Here is a 20,347-nt window from a genome sequence, read left to right as displayed (position 1 = left end):
CCTTGCTGGCAGCATCTCAAGTTGACAGTTGGCACATCATGAGACAGGCAGTGCAGCTGTGTTTGTTTCTTCTCTTCTATTGTTCCATAAAGCTACCAATTTCATCACAAGGAATCTATCCAGACTGGCTTTCTTATTCCTTGTCACCTCTAAGCCCTGAGGGTATAGGACTCTGTCTCTCTGTCTCTGTCTCTGTCTGTCTCTCCCGCCCCCCTCTCATCCCATCTCTTTGAACTCAGGGTTTGGGTGCTATCCCTGAGCTCTTTTTCTCAAGGCTGGTGTTCTACCACTTTGTGCTACCAGTGCCACTTCTGGTTTTTAGGTGCTTAATTGGAGATGAGTCTTATGGACTTTCCTGTCCAGGCTAGCTCCGAACCATGAACCTCAGATCTCAGCCTCTTGAGTAGCTAGAATAATAGTTGTGAGCTGAGCCACCAGTTCATAGCTGATTCCTCTCTCTTAATGTCTCACAAAGGATGATTAGCAGTCAACATGTTGTTAAGCCAAAATAGTCACGGGAGAATCAGCCCAGCTATCTATCAGTGACTGAATCTGTTTCATCCTTTCATCTTCTGCCCTAATTCTTTGTCTATTTAAGTCTAAAGCTCCTGTCTGTACCCCGAAGATGGTTGAAGATGTACTGAAGTGTTGTCTTTCTGTCCATGCGCCTGCCATGTAAGAAATCGTATTCTGCCTTTCATCATTACTATATATTTACTTGCATCCAGGCATGTGCTAGATCTGCCACATAGAAACCTCAGGAGTGGGGCTGGGAATATGGCCTAGTGGCAAGAGTGCTTGTCTCGTATACATGAAGCCCTGGGCTTGATTCCTCAGCACCACATATATAGAAAAGGGCTAGATGTGGCACTGTGGTTCAGGTGGCAGAGTGCTAGCCTTAAGCAAAAAGGAGCCAGGGACAGTGCTCAGGCCCTGAGTTCAAGGCCCAGGACTAGCCAAAAAAAAAAGAAAGAAAGAAAGAAAGAAAGAAACCTCTGGAGTTTGGACCTGGGATCTAAAATTCTGGTTGTGTTTCTAGCACCCAGGGGGCTTAGGAAAAAAGATCACTGAGCCAAAGATCTCTTGGCTTTTCCCCTCGAGGCTGGAGCTCTCTACAATGGAGCCACACCTCTATTTAAGACTTATGAGTGGTTAATTGGAGATGAGAGTTTCCTGGAGTTTTCCTGCCTGTGTTGGTTTAGAAGGATGATCCTGAGATCTCAGCCTCTGGAGTAGTTAAGATTACAGGTGTGGGGGATGGGAATGTGATCTAGTGACAGTGCTTGCCTAGCATGCATGAAGCGCTGGGTCGATTACTCAGCAGCACATATACAGAAAAAGGCAGAAATGGTACTGTGGCTCACGTGGTAGAGTGCTAGCCTTGAGAAGAAAGAAGCTCAGGGACAGTGGCCAGGCCTGAGTTCAAGCCCCAAAACTGGCAAAAAAAAAAAAAAAAAAAAGATTACAGGTGTGAGGCCCCAAGTACTCGGCCTGTGATGAAGGAGAGGGAGGGGGAGGGGGAGGGGGAGGGAGATCGCTCTAAGGAATTAATTTGTTTTCTTTTTTCCCCTGTAATTAGTGACCCAATAGGGCTGATTGAGTATTTCAAAGTGTTGCTCCTCCAATAAGGTGAATTAAAAGATGTCCAGTGATATTTGCTGTAAGTCGAGGGCCATAGGTTGAATAAATAGGCTGATTGTTTCGATAAGAATGAGTGGGGGGCTGGGGATATGGCCTAGTGGCTAGAGTGCCTGCCTCGTATTCATGAGGCCCTGGGTTCAATTCCCCAGCACCACATATACAGAAAATGGACAGAAGTGGCACTGTGGCTCAAGTGGCAGAGTGTTAGCCTTGAGCATGAAGAAGCTAGGGACAGTGCTCAGGCCCTGAGTCCAAGCCCCAGGACTGGCCAAAAACAAACAAACAAAAAAAGAATGAGTGGGATTGGGGTGCCTTGTGGTAGAAAATGGGCTAAGGAAGATTGAGTTTTATGGCGAAATCCTATTAATAAGGCTCCTGCTCATAATGGGATAGCCATGCGTAGGTGTATAGATAGTTGGGTTGTAGGTGTAAATGAATGGGGTAATAGACCGAAGAGGTTGGTTGAACCGATAAAGGTAATGGTTGATAGAAGCACAAGTGTTCAAGTTCGTCCTTTTAGGGAATGTATGATTATTATTTGCTTAATAATTAGTTGTAGTGGTCAAGATTGAAGAGTTGATAGTCGGTTGTTAATTAAACGTTTTATAAGGGGAATATGATGAAGGATAGTATAATGATAATAACGAGGAGTAGAACTAGAAATGAGGGGATGATGAAAGAGGCAAAGAGATTTTCATTCATTTTATTTCTAAAGGAGATATTGGATTTTGATAAGATTAAAAATTTTAATATTAATGGGGCTGGGGATATGGCCTAGTGGCAAGAGTGCCTGCCTCTGGGGCTGGGGATATGGCCTAGTGGCAAGAGTGCCTGCCTCGGATATACGAGGCCCTAGGTTCGATTCCCCAGCACCACATATACAGAAAACGGCCAGAAGCGGCGCTGTGGCTTAAGTGGCAGAGTGCTAGCCTTGAGCGGGAAGAAGCCAGGGACAGTGCTCAGGCCCTGAGTCCAAGGCCCAGGACTGGCAAAAAAAAAAAAAAAAAGAGTGCCTGCCTCATATACATGAGGCCCTGGGTTCGATTCCCCAGCACCACATATACAGAAAATGGCCAGAAGTGGCGCTGTGGCTCAAGTGGCAGAGTGCTAGCCTTGAGCAAAAAGAAGCCAGGGACAGTGCTCAGGCCCAGAGTCCAAGCCCCAGGACTGGCCAAAAAAAATTTTTTTTTAATATTAAGTTGAAATATAATAAATAGGGTGATTATGGTTCCAAGGATGGTAATTAACCATGGTAATCAATCATGGTGCTGTATCAAGTTGGGGCATTAGCATTAAAATTATGGGGCCATGATTGGTCCTATCTTTAACTTAAAAGGTTAATGCTATGATAGCTTCATAATGATGGCTATATTGTTGATGACCATAACTCGAAGTGTTTTAGAGGTACTATTTCCAGTATAATTGGCATAAAGCTGTGGTTTGATCCACAAATTTCTGAACATTGCCCATAGAACACCATCACTCTAATCTACAAAGGTTACAAGCTCTATGAACATTAACAATAAAACTATTTCTTCCAGGTCCAGTGATATATGAACATTTCTTTTTTTATTTTTGTTTATTTATATTTTGGCCAGTCCTGGGGCTTGGACTCAGGGCCTGAGCACTGTCCCTGGCTTCTTTTTGCTCGAGGCTAGCACTCTGCCACTTGAGCCACAGGGCCTTTTCTATATATGTGGTGATGAGGAATCAAACCCAGGGCTTCATGTATATTAGGCAAGCACTCTTGCCACTAGGCCCTATTCCCAGCCCTGATATGTACATTTCTTTCCTTTTGTTTAGTATCATCTCTTCCCTCTTTCTCTCATTTCCTCCTGCCCTTAAGTTGCTTAGTTCACTTTCATCTTGTTGGGCCCCTCTGCTGTATTTTTTCATCCACTTTCCACTTATTCTGTGCCCTCCTCCCATGTGCACATGCATACTCCATATAGGAGCGAGAATATAGAGTCATCTGAAAACGATGAGACAAATTAAGAAGAGGTCTTTTGTTTCCTTATCTTTGAAGTTCTTTTCAACCTGTAAGTTACTTTATGTACATCTGAAGGTGCTTTTCTCCCAATACTGTCCTCTTTTGGTCTCACTTTATTGATATCTTGAGTCCTGATTACTTTGGTATATCTCTTTGCATTTTAAATCAAACACCAGCATATCAAAGAGACCATGTGCCAATTTTCTCTCTGATCTTAGCTTACCTCGCCCAACATGATTTGCTCAAGTTTCATCCATTTCCCAGCGAATGCCACTAGTTTATTCTTTCTAATGGCTGTGTAAAATTCCATTATGTATAGATATCACAGCTTTTGTGTCCATTCCTCTGTAGTGGGGCATCTGGGTTGTTTCCTTGCTATTGTGAACAGTGCAACAATGAACATGGAAGTACAGGTGTCCTTACCATGTCCTGGTTCATGCTGCTAAGAGTAGGTACCTAGGAGTGGTATAGCTGGGTTCTAGGGAAGATCTACATTTAGTTTTCTGAGGAATCTCCAGACTGCTTTCCAGAGTGCTTGCACTAGTTTACATTCCCACCAGCAGTGCAGTGGGGTTCCTTTTATTCGGCATCCCCACCAGCATTTGTTGTCTGAATTTAGAATGTAGGCCATTCTGACTAGGGTAAGGTGGTATCTCAGAGTTGTTTGTATTTGCATTTCCTTTACCACCAGGGATAATGAACATTTCCTCATGTGGGTTTTGTTTTTCTGTCAATTTTACTTCTTCTTCTGAGAAGTCTTTCTTTAGCTCCCTTGCCCATTTAGTGATTGGTTTATTAGTTTCAAGAGGGATTAGTTTCTCGTTTTGTGTGTGCTGTTTCCTTTTTTTTTTTTTTTTGCCAGTCCTGAGACTTGAACTTGGGGCCTGGGCACTGTCCCTGGCTTATTTTTGCTCAAGGCTAGCACTCTACCACTTGAGCCACAGTGCCACTTCTGAATTTTTCTGTGTATGTGGTACTGAGGAATCAAACCCAGGCCTTCATGCATTCTAGGCAAGCACTCTACCACTAAGCCTCATTCCCAGCCTGTTTCTTGAGTTCCCTGTATAGGATGGATACTAGACTATTTTCTGATGCATTGCTGATGAAGATCTTTTCCCATTTGGTTGGCTGTCTTTCTAGTTTAGTAGCTATGTCTTTAGCTGTGCAGAAACTTTTAATTTGAATGTAGTCCCATTTGTCCAGTCTCTCTCCCATCTGTTGTGCTCCTAGGACTCCATTCAGGAAGTTCCTGCCTGGGGTTATAAGTTCTAATGTCTCTCCTACTCTGTCCTGCAGTAGTTTCAGAGTTTGGGGTCTGATATTGAGGTCTTTAATCCATTTTGAGTTGATTTGACTGCGTGGTGACAGGTGGGGATCTACTTTTTTTTTTTTGGCCAGTCCTGGGCCTTGGACTCAGGGCCTGAGCACTGTCCCTGGCTTCTTCCCACTCAAGGCTAGCACTCTGCCACTTGAGCCACAGCGCCGCTTCTGGCCGTTTTCTGTATATGTGGTGCTGGGGAATCGAACCTAGGGCCTCATGTATCCGAGGCAGGCACTCTTGCCACTAGGCTATATCCCCAGTCCGGGGATCTACTTTTAGTTGTCTGCATGTGGCTGCCCCATTTTCCCGCCCCAATAGTGGACGAGGCTATGTTTTATTCCATTGTATATCTTTGGCTCACTTGTCGAATATCAGCTGACTGCATGTGGTTTTATTTCTGGGTCTTCTAATCTATTCCATTGATCTTCAGGAGAGTTTGTGGCCAGAACTGCTAGACAGTGGCAGGATTGAGATTTGTGTCTCAGACTGGTGTTGATGGTCCTGCAACCCTTTGCAGAGAGAAACTGAAGGTCAGCTTGCTGATGGAAGCTGTTGTGATTACCAAGAGACACACCACAAGCCCTTTGCTCATCTCCTAGGAAATCTGTTGGAAGACAGCAGCTCCAGTCCACCATGCTGGCCTTGGGCCCAACCCTATTTTGTCTAGCTACATGCTTCTTGCCTTAGATGGCAATATACAGGATTGTCCAAGAGCTTTCCTGCTGGGGCCAAACTTCTCAGTTTCAATCCTTGGGCACCTGCACGGGCATACCTGCAAACACTTATTACAAGTGAAGCACGTTGTAAATGCTGCATCCCCTGGGAGTATATATTTCTTTTTTGCCAGTCCTGGGCCTTGGACTCAGGGCCTGAGCACTGTCCCTGGCTTCTTTTTGCTCAAGGCTAGCACTCTGCCACTTGAGTCACAGCGCCACTTCTGGCCATTTTCTGTATATGTGGTGCTGGGGAATCGAACCCAGGGCTTCAAGTATACGAGGCAAGTGCTCTTGCCACTAGGTCATATCCCTAGCCCCAGGGAGTATATATTTCAATCTCTTCAATATTTCTGAACCTCAGAAAGGGGAGGTGAGATGCAGGACCTGGTCTAAGGTCTGTTGTGCATGCCTATAATTCTAGTGCCTAGGAGGGTAAAGCAAGAGGATTGTGAGCAGGTGGACAATGTGGGCTCATAGTGAGCCTCTGTCTCAAAACAATAATAAAGTTGGGCACTGGTGGTTCATGCCTCTAATCCTAGCTACTCAGGAGGCTGGGATCTATATTCTTTTTCTTTTTTCAGTGATGGAGTTTGAATTCAAGGCTGTTAGAATATATTAAACTTTGCCAGAAACCACTCAGAAGTCCAGGTACAAAAGAACAAAGAAAACGTTTATTGCCAGCAAGACCCCTTCTCACTAGGGAAAAGTGAAAAGAAGTGCTGTCTATTGTCGGAGGTCTTAGAGGCAGGGACCTCGGTGTGGACGTGGGGACCAGGGGCTTAGGTAGGGGGGTTCTACAACTGCCCAGGCCTGGAGGTCACTCTAAGGGGATCTTGTTGCCTTATATGGTCATAAATGCACTAAAGGAATGGCATCTCAAGGTGGAGAGGGTGGGGGCTACATATTTGCTGCCCTTACTATGTGGGCCTAGTGTTGCTTAGGAAGGAAGCTGTGCTAAGCTATGGGAGAGGGGGCTATATGGCTTACAAAGGCCTTGCCCTTATTAGGCTGGTGTTCTACCACTTCACAGACACACACGCACACACACACACACACACACACACACACGGCTCTCATTCATTTTTCTTTTCAGATAGGACCTTGCATTTTTTGCCTGGGACCAGATTCAGGCTGCCTTCCTTCTGCTGGTGCATTGTGAATTTGATAACTTTGCCCCCACCCAGGCCTCAATTTACCATCCTCCCAATGTCCTTAGACGCTCTGATTACAGGTATGGGCCACTGTGCCTGGTCCTATCAAAATGTCTAAAGCTTTTCAAAACTTAGTTATCTGTGAAACAACACAAAATAGGTGGGGTACCAATCAGCGATATACACTGGCAGATGGGATTCCAAGGGTCCCGAGAGCCCACTCAGGAGTCCCTTGGGGGAAGACCTTCAAGGGATGGGCAGATACCCCAAAAGACAAATGGTGAGTCCAGGCTTCCTTTTCCCATAGGTGGGGCGCTCGATACAGCAGTACTTGTTTGTATGTTCTGACTCCTTGTCCAGCTTCTAGATGCATGCCAGATTTTCATAAACAAATTCTCTGTTTTTCCCAACCCCACTGAACAATGGAGCAGCAATATCTACTGACAGGTAAGTCTCTGATGGAATGAAAAGGAACTGGGGAAAGGAATGTAGCGGTGAACTCAGACTCCTCCCAAAACTTAGGGGCTTACACGCAGCAGCAGCCATTTTTACTTATTATTATTTTTTTTCCAGTCCTGGGGCTTGAACTCTGGGCCTGGGCACTATCCCTGAGTTTCTTTTTTGCTCAAGGCAAGTACTCTATCATTTGAGCCACAGCATCACTTCCAGCTTTTTTGAGTAGTTTATTGGGGATAAGAGAGTCACAGAGTTTCCTGCCTGGGCTGGCTTCGAACTGTGATCCACAGATCTCAGACTCCTTAGTCACTGGAATTTCAGGTGTGAGCCATGGCGCCAGGCTTTATTAACTGTTTTAAATGGCAGTACTGGGGTTCAAACTCATGACTTTGTGCTTGCTAGACAGAAGCTCTACCATTAAGCTACATCTCCAACCCTTTATTTGTTTATTTATTTATTTATTTAAAGTGCTGATCCTACAGCTTAAACTCAGGGCTTAAACACTTGGGACACAGCTCCTTGTCCAGCTTTTAATTGGAGATAAAAGTCTTACAGACTTTCCTGCCCAGGTTGGCCTTGAACCATGATGCTCCAATCTCAGCCTCCTGAGTAGCTAGGATTATAGTCATTAGCCACCAGTACCTGGCTCTAGCCTTATTTTTTTTTGCACTGATTACCTATTTATTTGCCAGTCCTGGGGCTTGAACTAAGGGCCTAGGCACTGTCCCTGAGCTTCTTTTGCTCAAGGCTAGCACTCTGCCACCTGAGGTCCAGCTCCACTTCTGGCTTTTTCTGTGTATGTGGCACCGAAGAATTGAACCCAGGGCCTCATGTGTACTAGGCAAGCACTCTACCACTAAGCCACATTCCTAGCCCCTCTTTTTTTAGATAAGGCCACACCTTTTTTTTTTTTTTTTTGCCAGTCCTGGGGCTTGAACTAAGGGCCTGAGCACTGTCCCTGGCTTCTTTTTGCTCAAGGCTAGCACTCTACCTCTTAAGCCACAGAGCCACTTCTGTTTTTTTTCTATTTATGTGGTGCTGGGGAATCAAACCCTGGGCTTCATGTATGCGGGGCAAGCACTCTACCACTAAGACACATTCCCAGCCCAAGGTCTCACCTTTTGCCAACATGGGTTGTGACCCCCTATTTATTTCCCACCACAGCTAGGATGACAGGCTTGAAACACCATGCCCAGCTTTTTCTGTTGAAATGGTTCTCAAACTTTTTTTAGCTCAGGTTAGTCTGGAATCTTGACGCTCCCAATCTCAGTCTCTTAAGTAGGTAGGATTACAAGCATGAGCTGACAGCACCAGGGTTGCTTGTGCCTTCTGGGTCAGCAGCTGGAAATGGACTGGGCTGGGCATTGTGGCTCAGGTCTCATGTTGAGACAATGGCTGGAACTGAAGGGTAGGGGATCAGGATGGCATGGGCATAGCAAGCCAGCATCATCTGACCAAACATCTCTTTATTTAGTCTCAATGTTTGGCCTTGGTATCTCTGAGTGGGAGGCACTTGGGCTTCCTCACAATATGGCTGCCACCAGCCAGGAAGCAGCACCTATGCAGCCTTTTTACAACTCATCTGGGAAGTCACCTGACCAAAGCTCTTAGAATTGTCTCTATCACATGTCCACTGGTAAGCAAACCCACCCAGATTCCTCTGGGGAAAGATAAATTAGATCCTGTCCCCCAAAGAGCAAGTAGCAAGATTCTAGAAGGCTCTAGGAGATGGAAAGAGAGAGTGCCAACACATTGTCTGGAGATCAGCTTTTGAGAGGGACAATGTGACTCTGCTTTCCTCTGCTCACAGGTCATCCAAGTGTTCTCCAACACCACCCAGCATGTCCGCTTTGTAACATCTGAACCCTGATGACAACAGTTCCAAGCTGGTAACTATGGGGCACATGTGACCAACTCTCATGTGATGGTGAGAATTCTTTTTTTTTTTTTTAATGGTGAGAATTCTTGAACTAGTCAAGAATGCTGGGAATTTCAGGGTCTAAGGCCATCATTGATCCCAGCCCTGTCTTTACATTTTGGATTTTTTTAATTCATTTTTTGCAGGTCCTGGGGCTTGAACTCAGGGCCTGGGCACTGTCCCTGAGCTTCTTTGTGCTCAAGGCTAGTGCTCTACCCCTTGAACCACAGCACCACAGTTGGCCTTTTCTGACAGGTTATTTGGAAATAGAGTATCACAGACCTCCCCCACCCCCAAAACCAGGCTGACTTCAACCCATAATCCTCAGATCTCAGCCTCCTGAGGAGATAGGATGACAGGTAGTGGCACATTCTGGATAATTTTTTTTTCCATCAGCTGTTATTCCTGGGGTATGAAGGTGGGAGGGGAAATTTCCAAGCTAGTCCTCAGCTTCTGAGCTTCAGGGCTGGGATCAAGTCCTGCTCTGAGGACTAACTAGATCAAAAAGAGATGGGAAGGTAAAATTACTCACACATAATTATTATTTTTTGCCATTCCTGGGGCTTGAACTCAGGGCCTGAGCACTGTCCCTGGCTTCTTTTTGTTCAGGGGTAACACTCTGTCACTTGAGCCACAGCACCATTTCCAGCTTTTTCTATATATGTGGTGCTGAGGAATCGAACCCAGGGCTTCATGTATGCGAGGCAAGCACTCTACCACTAGGCCATATTCCCAGCCCCCATAATAATTATTTTTTAAATCAGTCTGGTGGTGGATGAGAGCAGAATCACCACCATCCCCGAGGGACCCTCAGAGAACTGTTGTCACTGTCCCTGTTCATGCTGGCCTGGCTAGGGGACCTGGAATGAAGCAGGCCACAGGGATGTTGGGGCAGTCCACGAGCAACATGGGTAACATTTCATACTCCCCAGGGGATTTGGCTCCAGCCTGGAGATGGGATACAGAAAGAATATGGAGGAGAGACAGGCCATGCCAGTCCAATGAGGGGGGGGTGTTTTGTTTCATAATTAGAATTGTTTTTCATAACTAAAGATTTGTGGTTAGGTTCCATTCCTCACCCCAATTCCCTAGGCACAAATTAACCTCATTTTGCTAGTAATATTATACCCATGTTGTTAGTGATATTGTTCCCTTAAGCCAGGCATGCCTGTCATCTTAGCTAATCAGAGGCTGAGATCTGAGGATCACGGTTCAAAGTCAGCCTGGGCAGGAAAGTCTGTTAGTGAGACTCTTATCTCGAATTAATCAGCAAAAAGTTGTATGTGGAGCTGTGACCCAACTGGTAGAATACTAGCTTTGAGTAAAAAAGGCCAAGGGACAGCACCCAGAGCCTGAGTTCAAGCCTCAGAACCAGCACCAAAAAAAAAAAAAAAAGCTAAGTATGGCCACGAAGGCCTATAATCTCGCCTACACACAAGGCAGCAGCAGTTCAAGGATGTCTGTCTGAGGACTGCCCAGGCAAAAAGAGTGACAGCCTATCTGAGAAACAAAGACAGTAAAAAGAGCTGGGGATGTGGTTCAAGTGCAATTCAGTCCCTGAGCCAAACAAGGGGAAAATATAAACAAAAAGAGAAAAAGCAGGGATCATAGGTGTTAAAGTCACTTTAAGATGAAGAGAATCTATCATTAACCATGTTACAAATGAGTTCTGTAAATGAACATCTTCCAATATAAATTGTGTAATTGAGTCATTCATTACTTTAGACTTGAGATTTGTACTGAAACGTGAATTAAAGAGGTTTTCACTGGGTCAATGTTTAAAAGATTGTGATATGTTTAATTTATTACAAATGTTAAGTGCTTAGGCTGGTTTTTGCTTGGGAGAAATTTCTGAGAAGTTTCTGGAAGAAAATTGAACAGTTTAAATTTTGTGAAAGCAGAACATTTCAGAGAGTTTAATTAATTAAGCGTCGAAGTGGGACTTGAAGCTTTTGAAACTGGAGTTGGCTGAACATTAATCAAAGAATCCCCTGAAAGTAGCTGCTAAAATTCCCTAGGTTTATTAATAGAATTAATACTTGGAACAGCAGAATAGAAGAATAGAGGACAATGCTGCCCTCGGGAGCTTTAAAAGAAAACTTATTACTATTATTACAGGGGGCCAAGTGGCTCAAGCCTGTAATCCCAAGAGGCTTGAGATCTGTTGATCTGGGCTTCAAAGCCAACCAGGGAGCCTAAGTGTGTGACAACCTTAGCTTCCAATTAGCCAACAAAAAAACAGAAGTGGAACTGTGTGGCCCAAGTGGTAGAGCTCCAGCCTTGAGAACACACACACACACACACACACACACACACACACACACACACACACACACACACGGACAGTATCCAGGCCCTGAGTTCAAGTCCCAGCACTAACACCCTGCAGGTGAATCAGACCCAGGGTTCAACTCACAGTTGAACCATTGATGGATACCAGCTCAGATCCAAGTTAGGCAAATGGGAGGTGACAAGAATAAAGAGAGATTTCAGGGAGGAGGTAGGTGTGTGGGGGGCACAGGCCCTAGGCAGAGGGGAGGGGAGTCTAGGAGAAGGATACACTTCCCCAGAGGAGGTGCCAGGCGTGTGCCCCCAGGTGGCAGGAGCCCCAGGAAGAAAGGGGAGGAGGGGAGTGAGTACGGAGTAGGCGTGGCTCCCGCAAACCACACCCCTACCTCCACCACATCCCACAGACTCTGCCCCCAGGCACTGTCCTACCAGCCTCCTGGAGAGGCCGGGACACCCGGAGTCCCACCCACCTTGGATCTCGGGGAACCCAGCGATTGTCCCCAGATTACCCTTGGGGGAAAGGATCTGAGCCCACCACTACCTCCCAGCAGGTCTCCAGGTGAGCCTTGGGACAGGTAAGGGATCCAGAGAGGGGTCTGAGGGCTCCCCCCACCCAAGGTGGGGGTCCCCGGGTGCTCCAGCACCCCTTCCCAGGTCCTCCCACAACCCAGGGCTCTCACAAGCAGGCTGGAAAACCTCAAGTCTCACTCAGAGGACTTTGTGAAAAGCTGAATGGACTTTCTAAAGTCACCTTCCCCCCATTTTGTGAGTCCTGGTGTGTGTGTGTGGCGCGAACCCCAACACACACAAATCCAAAATGCCCCAAAACAACACGTGTTCAGCCCGGGGCTGCTTTGTATTTCTTCTTGCTGGCGTGTTGCAAAAATTTTCTCTCCCAAGAGGGTAGGAGGGAGGGAAAGGGGCCCCTGTCTGGATTTAACAACTGTAGCCCCTACTCTCAGTTTAAATTCTGCTTTCAGAGTCACCATTGTAACATTCAGGAATTTTGTTTGGTGTTTTCTAGCTTATTTCTTCTACGTCAGATCTGGAATTTGAAAGACTAAAAGTAAATGTGTGTGAGCGCGCGCGCACACGCATGCTGGTCCTGGCCTTGAACTCAGGACCTGGGCTCTGTCCCTGAGCTTTTTTCTCTCAAGGCTGGTGCTCAACTTAACCACAGCTCCATTAATGGCTTTTTTTCTTTTTCTTTTCTTGCCAGTCCTGGGCTTGGACTCAGGGCCTGAGCACTGTCCTGGTTTCTTTTTGCTCAAGGATAGCACTCTGCCACTTGAGCCACAGCGCCACTTCTGGCCATTTTCTATATATATGTGGTGCTGGGGAATTGAACCCAAGGCTTCATGTATGGGAGGCAAACACTCTTGCCATGTCATATTCCCAGCCCCCACACTAATGGCTTTTGATGGTTAATTGAAGATAAGACTTTTTTGCCTGGGCTGGCTTTGAACCACAGTCTTCAGATCTCAGCCTCCTGAGTAGCTAGGGTTACAGATGAGCCGTCAGCACCTGGCTTAAAGATATACTTTAAAAATAAAACTCTGGACTGGCATGTAGCTCAGGGCAAAGTGCTTGCCTAGCAAGTGCAATGTCCTGGGTTCCATCCCTAGTACCAAAAAGGAAAAGAAAAAAAAAAAAAACCACAACAACACTTACCTGGGTGCTGGTGGCTCACACCTGTAATCTTAGCTACTCAGGAGGCTAAGATCTGAGAATCACAGTTCAAAGCCAATCTGGGCAAGAAAGTCCCATGAGACTCATGAACCACTCAAAAACTGGAGGTGGTGCTATGGCTCAAAGTGATAAGAGTGGTAGACTTGAGCTGAAGAGCTCAGGTACAGCACCTAGGCCCAGAGTTCAAGCCCCACAGCTGACAAAATAAATAAATCTCTTTAAGTATTTATATAAATAGTACTATATTATTATCCAAGCATGTGGTTCTTAAACCAGTAGAGATGGGCCTGCCTTGACTTTTTTATTTCCTGTGATAAAAATAATATAAAACCTCTTAACTGGGAAGGCAGGGTGGCAGATGCCTGTAACCACAGCTGTCCCATTTAGGGAGACCTCCCTCTCAATCAGTACCCCAGACAAAGTGGTACAAATCTGTGATCCCAGTTTTGGAGTAGCAGTTATACTCCTTCTGAAAAATAACTAAAGCTGAAAAGGTTAAGGGGTGTGGCTCAAGTGGTACGGTGCCTGTCTAGCAGACATAAGACCCTGAGTATGAGCCCATACCACCAGTGTATATTAACAAATACATAAATAAATGGGAAAACCCCCACAAGGGGTGTGGCCATAGCTCAATGACGGTAGAGAACTTGCCTGGCATGCACAAGGCCCTGTGTGTGTGTGTGTGTGTGTGTGAGAGAGAGAGAGAGAGAGAGAGAGACAGACAGACAGACAGACAGACAGATAGACAGAAAGACAGGGAGAGAGAAACATATGTATAAATATGGGGCTGGTAATATGGCCTAGTGGTAAAGTGCTTGCCTCATATACATGAAGCCCGGGGTTTGATTCCTCAGCACCACATATATAGAAAAACCCGGAACTGGCACTGTGGCTCAAGTGGTAGAGTGCTAGCCTTGAGCAAAAAGAAGCTAGGGGGGCTGGAAATATGGCCTCGTGGCAAGAGTGCTTGCCTCCCATCCATGAAGCCCTAGGTTCGATTCCTCAGTACCACATATATACAAAACGGCCAGAAGTAGCACTGTGGCTCAAGTGGCAGAGTGCTAGCCTTGAGCAAAAAGAAACCAGGACAGTGCTCAGGCCCTGAGTTCAAGCACCAGGACTGGCAAAAAACAAAACAAAATAAAATAAAACCATAAATATATAATATAATACAAATATTAAATATATAGTATATAATATAGCATAAATATATATTAAATACACATATATAGTTATTTAGGAAAAAATGGGAAAGGAAGAGGTCATGGTTTAAATGAAAAGAAATTAAGGCTATAAGAGTTGCTTGGGGAGAGACACAGGGTAAAAAAGGCAATCCAAAAGCAATACTTGCAAAACTGTTTAATGTAAATCTACTGAACAACTCATGGGGGGAAAGGGAAAGGGGGAGAGGTGAGGGGGGAATGAGGGAGGAGGTAACAAACAGTACAAAAAAATGTATCCAATGCCTAATGTATGAAACTGTAACCGCTCTGTATATGTTTGACAAAAAAAAAAAAAAAAAGTTGCTTGGGGGCTGGGAATATGGCCTAGTGGTAAAGTGCTCGCCTTGTATACATGAAGCCCTGGGTTCGATTCCTCAACACCACATATATAGAAAAAGCTGGAGGGCTGGGAATATGGCCTAGTGGCAAGAGTGCTTGCCTCCTACACATGCAGCTCTCGGTTCAATTCCCCAGCACCACATATATGGAAAACGGCCTGAAGGGGCGCTGTGGCTCTGGTGGCGGAGTGCTAGCCTTGAGCTGGAAGAAGCCAGGGAAGGTGCTCAGGCCCTGAGTCCAAGCCCCAGGACTGGCCAAAAAAAAAAAAAAGAAAAGAAAGAAAAAGCTGGAAATGGTGCTGGGGCTCAAGTGGTAGAGTGCTAGCCTTGAGCAAAAAGAAGCCAGGGACAGTGCTCAAGACCTGAGACCCAAGCCCCAGGACTAGCAAAAAACAAAACAAACAAAGCCCAATACTGCCCTCTACCCCAAAAACAAAGAAAACTATGCTATAACCCATGTGTGATGGCAGATGTCTGTAATTTCCTTACTAGGGGAAGCTAATACAGAACTGCAAGTTCCAGGGCAGGCTGGAGCATAGTAAGACCCTGTCTCAAAACAAAAATCAGAAAAAAGACCTGGAGGTGTAGCTCAAGTGATACAGTGATTGTCTGTCACATGCAGGAAGCACTGACTGAATCTCAAAGTACAGCAAAAAAAAAAAAAAGAGTTGCTTGGGAGCTGGCCACTTGTGGCTCATGCCTGTTATCCTAGCTACTCATGAGGCTGAGATCCCCAGAGCAAAGCCAGCTGAGCAGGGAAGTCTGTGAGAATCCTTTTTGTTGTTGTTGTTGGTTATAGACCTTGAACTCAGGGACTGGGCCCTGTCCCTGAGCCCCTTTGTGCTCAACGTTAGCGCTCTACCACTTTGAGCCACAGCACCACTTCCAGTTTTTGAGTGGTTCATTGAAGTTAAGAGTCTCTTGGGGACTTTTCTGCCCAGGCTGGCTTTGAACCTCAATCCTCGGATCTCAGCCTCCTGAGTAGCTAGGATGACAGGCATGAGCCACCAGTAAAGGCTTGAAGGAACTCTCTTCACCACCTTAGTCTATTCTGTTGTAGGGAAGCTCTTCTTTCTACTCTACCCCTACGGGGAGTAATTTTTTTGCCAGTCATGGGGCTTGAACTCAGGGCCTGAGCACTGTCCCTGAGCTTCTTTTGCTCAAGGCTAGCACTCTACCATTTGAGCCACAACACCACTTCCAGTCTTTTCCTGTTTATGTGGTACTAAGGAATCGAACCCAGGGCTTTCTGCAGGCTAGGCAAGCACTCTACCACTAAGCCACATTCCCAGCTGAGTCTCACAGACTGTCTTGTCAGGACTGACTTCAAACCACAATCCTCAGATCTCATCCTCCTGAGTAGCTAGGATTACAGATATAAGCCACTGGCATCCTATTCCTAGAGATTTTTGTTTTCTTTGTTTGCGTTAGCACATCCACTCCTTTTTTAGGTTGACAGCCTTCATCTTGGGTCACCCACAAACCAGACTGAATCAAAGTCGCCTGTTTCTACCCAAACTGCATGTACCCCCAACCCCAAAAGTGTCAAGAAAATGTTGCTGCAGAGTCAGGATGCTCTTGCCTGGTTCCACAGCTAGGCTATTTCTAGTGCCCAGATACAAAAGGTATTATTGTCCTGGCTACATGCCAGATATAGGATGTTTTCCCAGCTATAAATCACCTGTAGAATGTCCTGCCCCTGCTGTCTGACATACCCAGCTGTGACTACAGAAGATTTCCTGTTCCCAGCCCTTCTGCTTTCAGCCTCCTTGATACTGTAACTACCTAAGAGCAGGCTGCTACCCTCTACCCTGGGAGAGCTAGCCTGTCAGCTTCGAATGACATTAAAATGCTTCCCTTCCACTATGTGACTTTGTCTGTGTGGTTTCTGGGTTGGTGCTTACAGTTTGTGCTGGTTCTGGGGCTTGAACCCAGGAACTGGGCACTGTTCCTTAACCTTTTCAAGGCTCACGCTCTACCACTCAAGGCACAATTTCATTTCTGGCTTTTTGCTGGTTAATTGGAGATAAGCAAGTCTCACAGAGTTTCCCACCTGGGCTGGCATTGAGTCAGTGATCCTCAGATCTCAGCCTCCGGAACAACTAGGATTATAGGTGTAACCACTGGCGCCCAGCTTCTGTGTAAAATTTTTCAAAGATTGGCAATGCGGAGTGTGACTCTCATTCTTTCCTGTTGGAACACAACTGGATTGACCAGGATGAAAACCGTGGGGCATTTCCTGTGACCCAAGAATTCCACTCCAACATACTCACTCAAGAGAAATGCAGACCTGTGTCCACATACACATGTGTACAAGATCGATCATAATTCCTTATTCATAATAGCTCCATACTGGGAGCAAACCAAATACTCACCATGAGACGTGAATGAACACATTGTCATTTAACTGCCCAGTGGAATACTACTCAGCAAGGAAAAAAAAGGCATGAACTTCTGAGAGCTACATCTAACAATGCGGATGAGTCACACAGACATCATCCTGAAGGAAGAGAGGCTGGGAAAACAAATGCTCTCATTTGTCATTCAGGGCCCGATCTGGAAACTGAAAGCATAAAGTCATCTGAAATTCGAATATTGAAAATAAAGTCTTTTTTTTTTTTTTTGGCCTGGGGCTTGAACTCAGGGCCTGAGCACTGTCCCTGGCTTCTTTTGGCTCAAGGCTAGCACTCTGCCACTTGAGCCACAGCGCCACTTCTGGCCGTTTTCTGTATATGTGGTGCTGGGGAATCGAACCCAGGGCCTCATGTATACAAGGCAAGCACTCTTGCCACTAGACCATATCCCCAGCCCATGAAATTCGAATATTGAAAATAAAGTAACTTAACTATAAGAAGATTTGAGGCAAGGAATTGGCTGCTACAAAATGATAAGAGCATCAGGAAGATACAAAAGAATAAAATAAAAGAACAAAAACGGGCTAGGGATATAGCCTAGTGGCAAGAGTGCCTGCCTCGGATACACGAGGCCCTAGGTTCGATTCCCCAGCACCACATATACAGAAAACGGCCAGAAGCGGCGCTGTGGCTCAAGTGGCTGAGTGCTAGCCTTGAGCGGGAAGAAGCCAGGGACAGTGCTCAGGCCCTGAGTCCAAGGCCCAGGACTGGCAAAAAAAAAAAAAGAACAAAAACAACCAGATAAACTGCTCTGAGATTGGAAAAGACAGAATCAGGCTGAAATCCTGACTTTACTGGAGAAGGCTTGGGCAACTGCACTAAAGGGCCAGGAAATCCATGTGATAGAATTTGCTGGAAGCCTGCTAAGAGCAAGAAAAATGTCCCAGCAGCGATGTGCTCCCACTTTCTTCTACTGACTGCAGAAGCCAGGTGCTGGAGAAATTTGTGCAGACTACAGAGAACTCGGCCTGCAGCAGTTTGGACTGGGGTAGGTAGGATCCAGGCTGCGGGAACAACTGCCCCGAAGCCCAGCCTCTGCCTCCAGCGCCCTCTACTGCGTAAACGTAGAATTGCGGCAGCCTGCAGAGGAAAAACAGAAAGGGCCCAGCTCCAATTTCCTGTTTTGTTTTGTTTTAACAACGAGGCTGTGTTGAGTAGTTAGGATTATAGGTATGCCCCACTGGCACCCGGTTGAGCCTGATTATTTAAGAAAATTGAATTTAGAGGAGCAAAAAGCAAATCAGTGGTTGCCTTAGGCTGACTGGGGAGCTGGGCTGACTAGGAGGGGAAGAAACCTTTAGAGGGAGGGTAATGTCCATGTCTTGAGAGATTAGAACTCATTGTACACTTTACACGTGCACATCTTACTGGTCCCGACAGGCTGAGTAGGACCAGCTCCTACTTTACTAATTGTTCTGCCTCAGAGAATTAAAATGGAATGAGTTTCTCAGTATGCTTTGAGCTAGCTAGTCACTGAAGAGTATATATATATACATACATATATATGTATATATGTGCACATATATGTATTTATTTATTGTTCAGGTTCTAGGGCTTGAACTCAGGGCCTGGGCGCTGTCCCTGAGCTTTTTCACTCAAGGCTGGTGCTCTACCACTTGAGCCACAGCTCCACTTCCAGCTTTTTTGGTGGTTACTTGGAGATACATGGACTTCCATCCTCAGATCTCAGCCTCCCAACAAGCTAGGATTACACATATGAGGCCAGGAAAAGTGTCTTTTACGTTGCTTCTTATAGATCTTCAGATGGTCAATAAACTGCTCAAATAGAAACCGATGGTCCTGCTGGGGTCAGAGGGACCCTGGAAAGGGGGCTTTTTGCCAGTGGAAGGGGAGAAGCAGAAGATCAATCGACCGATCAATCTCTCTCGATCTCTTTTCCGATCTCTCCTGTCTCGGAACCATTGGCTCACAGCCAGATGATGGGAGCCAGGTTCGTGGCTCTCGTGACCATGGCACCCCCCTCCGGTGGCCCGAGGACCTGCTGGATGAGGCCAAGTGACCAGGCCGGGCCGCACTGGCCCGCCCACCCTTCTCCGTCTGCAGGACCCAGGCGGCCCGGGCGATGGGCGCCTCGGGGCGGCGGCGGCCGTCCGTGGACCGCCGGTGGCCCTGGACTCGCTGCCCGCAGAGCTTCAGGTGCAGGTGCCGAGCACGCGGCCTGGTGAGCCGCTGCCGCCCGGTGTGCCGGGTCTGGCGCGATGTGGTGGCTGCAGCGCGCTGGAGACCCGCAGCGCCCAGCGCTGCCCGTCCCACGGCGAGGGGAACAACGAAGAGACCCAGCTCTGCACTCGGGCTCTTCGGCGCCGCAACCTCACCATCAACTCCTGCGGCGAGAGTGGGGCCCGGGGAGGGGGGCGAGACTGAAGGGGAGGAGGGGCGAGACTGAAGGGGAGGAGGGGCGTGCGTGGGCGGCCAGCTCTTGGAGCGACGTGACCAATAGGAAGAGTCAGGGGGGCTCAGCCTGCCTGGAGTGGGCGTTGCCATCCTTGGAGAGATAACTAATGGGACGTCCCAGAGGGTGCGAGCAGAGTTTGTGGGCGTGGCCACTGCCTGGAAAGCTGTTGCCAATGGGAGGAGCCAGGGAGTTCAGGGTGAGCGGGTGGGCGTGGCCAGATCTAGAGAAATTAGCCGGTGGGAGGAGCCAGCCCCATCCGGTAGGCTGAGTGGGCGGGGCGACGCCGGGGGTGGGGCCTGGGGCGGGATGGAGGGAGAGGCTGGCAGAGTAGATGACAGTCATCTCATGGTATCAGGAACATGGAAGCTAAGCAGCCTGGGGGGTCGGGAGGGTTAGGGAGAAGACTGTGGGTGAAGCAAATGGGGAGCGCTGCTGGGGGAGGCTGTCTTATCTCCAAGCCTCTTGTGTCTTCTGAGGGCTTCCCAGGCTCGGTGGAGCGGGGTGGGAATGGCTGGGCCTTGGGAAAGAACATGACAATGGCACCAGGGGCTCCTTCTCAGACCTGCTTTGTGACTTCTTTCCAGTGAGTGTCCTATCCTCATGTCTGGGGTAAGGTCCTACTTTGGGGTTCATATATCTGCTTTTACCTCCCTATCCCTCACCTTCCTCCTTTCTTCATTCAGCAAATACTTATCCAGGGTCTGTCAGACATCTGGGTGACTGGAATCTTCATATGCCAGAGGCACAAGCAAAGACTGACAGCGTGTTTGAGTTTCGTTTTGTTT

The sequence above is a fragment of the Perognathus longimembris genome, chromosome 20, assembly GCF_023159225.1.
Source record: "Perognathus longimembris pacificus isolate PPM17 chromosome 20, ASM2315922v1, whole genome shotgun sequence".
Classification (NCBI taxonomy): Eukaryota; Metazoa; Chordata; class Mammalia; order Rodentia; family Heteromyidae; genus Perognathus; species Perognathus longimembris.
Note: the sequence above shows the minus strand (reverse complement) of the source record.